Source organism: Pelmatolapia mariae, linkage group LG10_11 (assembly GCF_036321145.2).
Source record: "Pelmatolapia mariae isolate MD_Pm_ZW linkage group LG10_11, Pm_UMD_F_2, whole genome shotgun sequence".
In the NCBI taxonomy this organism is placed as follows: domain Eukaryota; kingdom Metazoa; phylum Chordata; class Actinopteri; order Cichliformes; family Cichlidae; genus Pelmatolapia; species Pelmatolapia mariae.
The window spans coordinates 72,652,770-72,660,068 of NC_086236.1; positions in this window are offsets into that span (position 1 = coordinate 72,652,770).

The window sequence follows — 7,299 nt, forward strand, 5'->3', positions numbered from 1 at the left end:
GAGTTGGCAACACTGGCGAGAGGCAGGGAACACCCTGGACAGGTCGTCAGTCTGACGCATAGACAGAGACAACCATTCGTACTCACATTCACTGGTATGGGCAATCTGGTGTTTCCAGTTAACCTAGCCCAGCTAACTGCATGTCTTTGGACAGTGGGAGGAATCCCGAGTACCCAGAGAGAACCCAACAAACACGGGGAGAACATGCAAAGTTCACTCAGAAAGACCCCGGCCTGATGATGAAATTACACTCAGGACCTTCTTGCTGTGAGGCATCAGTGCTAACCACGGTGCTGCTCATTTTCTTTAAATAAAAATGGTGATGATGATGCAGATCACGTGACTATCGTGGCCTTTCAAACCGCTACAACCGAGAACTCTACCGTGACCGTGACCGTTCTTTCCCACAGAGCTCTGCACCTCTGCTTCAAACCAGCAACAGTCACATGATCTAATATAACTTATTATTATATCTCATTCCCCGTTACACACATATGAAAACAACTCCAACAAGGAAGCAGAACTACGAATGTGAACTTTCAGAAGGAAGCAGAACTTAACGCCGCGCTTACCTTCAATACTTCATGTAAAATGTGAACACCTGGAATCACCGCTGATGGAAAATCATTCTTCAGTGTTTGTGAAGCAGCTTAGTGTGAGGCACTGTTCTCCCGCTGCTTTCTCTCACTTTCTCTTAACGATGGAGCTGAAAAACTTCCGCGTTTCTGCCTCTCTCTCCTCCCAGCTGTCAGCCCGCCTGAATAGCGCGTTAATGCAAATGTTCTGATTTTGCGCTATAGAAATAAACCGAGTTGAATTAGATGTTACCGACTTTACATGAACGTTACCTTTGGCTCAGGTTTGAGTCGAGAGAGTGACTTCATGTCTCTGTAATCAGCCTCTGCATCTCCAAAGCAACAACGACGGAGTTTAACACTAGAATTACTGAGCCTTTTTTCCCTGGTGCAAGTCCCTACTACTAGATTTACTAGCCTGCGCAAATCTGCGTAAATTCCCCCCGACCTTAACACCTCTTGGCACCCCGCTGAGATTTTCACAGGTCTTCAGCTCCATTGTTCTCCTGCTTTTGTTGTGCAAACACACCCTTCCCCAACCCCTAACCATGAGAGATTCAGTTCTTTCCTTCCCTGCAAGGCTACTTCCCTTCCTTACCTGCAGCGTACTATACACCATGGTAGTTTCTATGTGCAATATTTCTCATATGTAATATTAGTTCTTGTCAATCCTTGTCACTATATTGGATGCCTGTCCATAAACATATATACACAGAGTTGTACATATATTTATATATTTATATAGCTACGCCTTATATAATATGCATAAAGTCTAGTTATACACACAGACACATCTATATATATGTGTATATATATATATATATATATATATATATATATATATATATATACAGATAGATCTGTGTGTGTGTATGTATGTATGTATGTATATATATATATCTATATATATATACACACACAGATAGATAGATAGATAGATAGATGTGTGTGTATACATACACCAATATTTTTGAATACTCGTGTCCATATATATGTTTCCAGATTGTTTGTATAGTGCACTTTCTATACTGTGCTCTGTCCACTTTTTTGCAGTGACAATGCAGATTTTCCACTTGTGGGACAAATAAATGCAGATTTGCTGTGTGTGTGTGTGTGTGTGTGTGTGTGTGTGTGTGTGTGTGTGTGTGTGTGTGTGTGTGTGTGTGTGTGTGTGTGCAACATTGGCATTTGTTTACTCAGATCCAAGGCAGGCCAAACCTCTGTGTTACAACCTACATACAAAAGACACACATTCACAATATATGGGTACACAAGTCTGTTTTTTTCAAAGTGTTTCAAACTTTACAGCGTTTGCAGACCCAGTGTCCATCATCCCTGCATTTGGCACAGGTGAATTTCTGACATGTTGCACAGGTAAACCTGCTGCGATTCCTGTTGCAGCTCTCTTGCACCTGGCACTGCGTCGTCTTTACAGTCCCCGGCACAGCAGCTGCAGAAGCCAGCCTCTGTGATAATATTTCCTTGTGCTGCATGAATCGGCAACGAAGTTGCTGAGCTAGAAGACTCATAAACAATCTTCTTTTGCCTGTCCACCCTGTACATGCCTTGTACAAAATGTAGGCATTCACTGCCGCCAGGTCCAGCATATTGTAGAAAACCGCTACTGGCCACCTGCGTGTTGCTGATTTTACGGAATACATCTATGCCATTTGGTCCAACACGTCTACACCACACTGTAAAAGCAGAGAGAGAGAGTCATGAGTATATGTTTTTTTCTATAGGCCTGTATAGCACACATCAGAAAACATTGTGGCACTGGTGTAAAATTGTACACACATTCACATACCTTCATGTGGTTATAGTGTGTTATCGTGTTGGGTTTCCTCTTTCTGCCGTCACCGATCGTCACGTCTTGGTGCATGGAACTTAGAACACACACAGTCTTGTTTTTTTTTAGGTGCATAAATTGTCAAGGAGACACTGCCACTTCTAAGCACTGAAGTGGAGAATACCTCTCGCTTTGCAGTATCTTTTGCAAGTTGAGGAAGTTCACGCCGGACTTTATTCACCGTGCCCAGTAACGTTGTTTTGCGCTGCAGCAGTCTGTGTGACAGTGAAGTAAAGAAATTGTCCGTTGTGACATTTCTCCCATCATCCAAAAACGGCTCCATCTGTTTCATGACCACGTTCTCTGCCAGCCTCTCTCCCTTCTGACGACTGGGGTCCTTTCCCAAGAAAGGAGATGCACTACAGACATATTTGGTGTCCAAATCCGTGGCCATCCAGAACTTGATCCCAAATTTGTCTGGCTTGGTTGCAATATACTGTGTATATATTTGCTTGGTAGGGAACAGCTGTTCCCTACCAAGCATTTCTTGCAGCTGGCAACAACGGTCGTGCATTCAGTATAGCTGAATGCACGACTCATGAGATTTTGACCGCAAGAAATGTGGTCAAAATCTCATGAGTAAGTTGAAGCATTTCTACCAGGCATTTCTGAAAGTTGTAACACAGAGGTTTGGCCTGCCTTGGATCTGAGAAACTCTGAGTGAGAAAATGCAAATGTGCCAGGCCTCAAGGATAATGGGTGGTTTGCACAACAAAAGCTGTAGGAGAAACAAGCTGACGACCTGTGAAAATCTCAGCAGGGGTGCTTAACACCTCGGGACTTGCACCAGAAAATAAAAAAGCCAGTAATTCTAGGGGGTTTTGGGTTTAGGGAAGTTACGCAAATTTGCGCAGGATAGTAAACCTAGTGTTAATAAATACTGAATTCTTTTAAAATGATTTTTTTAAACTCCATAATTACAAGGAGGCAGGGGCGGATCTAGAAGGGTGGCATGGGGTGGCAAGTGCCACCCTAAAATGATCCCTTGCCACCCCAAGTGCCACCCCAGTTTTGCATATGACAGTGTTGTTTATTAAAATAAGATAGCATTAACAATTTGAGTGTAGTTACAGTCAACAGTGAATATAAATGCTAAAACTGAATATATTGCATACACAGCAAAAATGCCAGTGTTGATTTTTCAGTGTTAGTTGAATTCAACAGAGTTCGGAGTCTGATCAACACTTAATCGAGTTAAAATACCACATCGGGAGTGGATTCCTGAAAAGTGTTAGTGTGGATTTTAGTTGTTACTGCATTTTAACACTATGAGTTTTAAATTAGACCACACCCTCATTTCCTGTGGAGCAGCGCATTTCAGAATCTTCTTCGGTCGCCATCTTTTCTTGCTGCTGCGGTAAGTTTTATTCGGTTAAATATTAAGTTTTAGATTGATATTAGTACAAGTAACACGATAACTAGTAAGAAAATAGCATTTCTATCAAAATGCATGATCTTTAAGTGTCATATTTGAATTTTAACTGTTTTTTTTATTAAGCTGGTCTACTGCTAGCTAGAACTCCACCAAAGTACCACTTACTTTCCTAATATTCATTTAGCATATTCTGGCTGTTGGGAGAATATAACAACTACAACTTGTTTATATATATCTCAGTGTTTATTAAACGCCCTTTATTTAATTTCGAATCAAACTTGCCAAAGCCTTAGGTCAGGCGGGGCCACTTGCAATCCACGTCACTCCTACATGCAGCCTGTATATTTAGGTGAAGAAACAAAATGCGATTTAGCCCTTGAAGTGATTTTTTTCATTATTCATAAATGATTTAATGTGAAGGCAATATGTGCAGAGTGCTACAGGCCCTTGTAGGCAGTGTAGTCGGTGCTGCAGGGAGAACGTGTGGGACTCCCCCTCCCGTTCTGTGTGGGAGGGAGAAACTTAGGAGTTGCTACCCTCGAGAAACGCTAAATGAAAGCATGTAAATATAATAATAACCACTGCAGCCAAAAAGAGTGGTTGATGAGCCCAGCGGTAAGTAAGCTGTTAAGACTCGACTGTACACTGTGTTTGCTGACAGTAAAGCTAGTTACTGGCTACGAACCCAACGCGGAACCCGTTTATTGCTTTGGGAGCTAATTAACATAACGCTACATTAATCTGCCTTCTCCTGTGCACTCACCAAAGAATTTAACCATTCCTTTGAAGATGTATATTTTAATAGGCTTGGTTGAGTTATCTGATATGACTTTTTATTATTTTTGCAATATTTACATACATTTTACACACGTCAAGCCCTAACACCTATCTTTCCTCTTTTTGGATTTCTTCTAAGATGTCATCATCAATGTTCCCTCTAATTTTTCACGTGTCTGAGCGAACACACAAACTCCCTGAGCGATCCCTGGGACCACTGTGAGCGACATCAGACGTGTGCAATGTGGTCACGCCAGCACTGAATCCATCCAAGTTACATGGTTTATTAAGATAATCAAATTACAGCATTTACATTTATGTTAGACTACTTTTAATTAACTGCTTTAGCCCACTTACAATAAAAATTAAAACAAATCTTGTTCATGACCTGTGTAGTATGTTAACACTATTGGAAGTAAAAATAACTTGAACTCCAATTTTGAAAACACAACTTTCTTTCTTTTTAAAAAAAAGCTCTGACTTGCATTATGAGTCTGTGGTCTGGGAGAGAGTCTGTAACTCTCTGTCTGCAAAATACAGTAAATAATGACCAATGCTGGGCAATTAATTATATAGTTACTTCTTTAAAAAAGTAACTCAGTTTGGCAAACAACAAAGTTTTTTTGCAGCTATTTTTTTTTAAATGCAGCCAAGGCATTTTTAAATAAAAATTTCAAACTATTTACAGAACAATCAGCTGTTCTGCATCAAATCTGATGCCACACAAATTATTTGTGCCACTCCAAAAAATAATTTCTGTCCACTATGAGATAAAGGAGAACAACAGCCTGATACCTGCAGGCCTGACAACAGGAGATGCATCACTCCTGTAACACCTGTAACATTCAGCAGTCGCCTCATTGTTCTGACACACACAACAAAACTATTGACTACACTACACACTAACTACACAAGATTTGCGCTAAACGTCTCAAATCTCTCACATCTCAAAGCACCGCCGTCACTCCTAAAACTTCCCCCAGTTTCGTAACAACTAGATGTCATGTTGCCATATCATTTTTTTGATTGGTCGACATGGTACTTTTTTGGACGAATAGGAAAGGTGGGAGGAGTTTGTTTTTGCTCACAGGCTTTCGAGCCTTTTTCCTTATAAAACGCCGTTTTACCGTTTCTTCCGGCAATAAATATAAACAACGATAGTATTCAGGAAGAAAACCAAACATTGCATATATTTTTAATCATAACTCTGGTTTTACGTGGCCTATCAAAACAATTTAAAAACTGGTATAAAGTCCACATTTTTCCCGTCAGTTGTTCCGTCTGTCCTGCTCACCTCTCCAATGGTTGTACACGTTGTCATTAACGTGGCTTCACTCCACATCAGCCACGCCGCTTTGCTAGCTAAAACACCGGTGTCGGCACATAAGGACGCTGTCATAGCCTGTCAACGACGTTGATTAGCTGCGTATATACGAATGTAAATCGCATCATTGGCTGGACTATGGGATAAGGTGGAATCGTTCTAATCCCATACAGGAGCAGCCAGTCACTTACTGACTAACACTGCAGAACAGAATTGTTAAAGTATTAATTTTAATTTCAAATCAGGTTAGATTTTTTTTGTGCGCAACACAGATTTTCTGTGCGCAGAGACCATGCCAGCAGTGCGCAATTGCGCACGTGCGCAGCTTAGAGGGAACATTGGTCATCATGTTGCTGAAAGTCAAGTACCAAAGTTCCAAGAAGTACATACGGTTACAGCCAGGTTTCACATACTTGGAGTTCATCAGTGAAGGTGGGTGGCAATCTTGTAAATCTTTATAACAAGCAGGACAAGAAAAAATATTTTTGATATTTTGGCATGAAGCAGACCTTGGAGATAGCCGAAAAATGCACAGTGTGAACTGGCCAGATTGACTGCTTGTGGGACTAACAGTGTTGAGTTAGCACACATAAATTACTCAAATTGGTTTTGCAAACACACAAGTTAGTGACTGAAATGTCACATTGCTAAACTGCTTTTAAATAAAAGCAATGTGGAATTTCACATTAGCTTTGGAGATACAGCCTTTGTTCCATTCGAATTCAATTCTGTTTCAGATATGTTTACGTCACATGTTATCATCTTCCTTTAGTGAAAAACAAGTTTGGACTTCCTGATGTTACTGAACTGCACATTTTTGATGAGACTGACACAGCGGTGGAGGAAGACATCTTTCTTGAACTTATAGAGGCCAATCCTGACATATGCCTGACTGTATGTGACAGTGCAGCAGGAGATGGTAAGGTTTCATTTCATTGTTAAGTCTTGTTTTAACGAGTGTTCAGGGATTTGCAGCTGCACATTTTTTTACACTATTTGGCTGTGGCAATTTGGATATTAAAATGTATTAAGACAAAACTGAGCATACAATTAGCAAACATTTCAAACTACAATTGATACATTATTGTATTTTACATATTAAGCACACTCTTTTCATGAAAGCATAAAAACAAATTGCTTTACATAATTAAAACTGATGAAAAAACTTTACACATGTTAATTGATCCAAAATACATGAATAAAAGCTATGGTACACATGCACTCAGAAACACTTATACCCTTATCACACTCATTTATACACTCCATCCCCCTTCCTGCAAAAAAGCTATTTTCTTTTTAGTTGAATTTGGAATATAAATAAAAATAAAGAACTTAAATGACTCTGCCATATTGTCATTCTGATTATTTTAAGTTGTATGTAGTTATGTTATATGGTAGT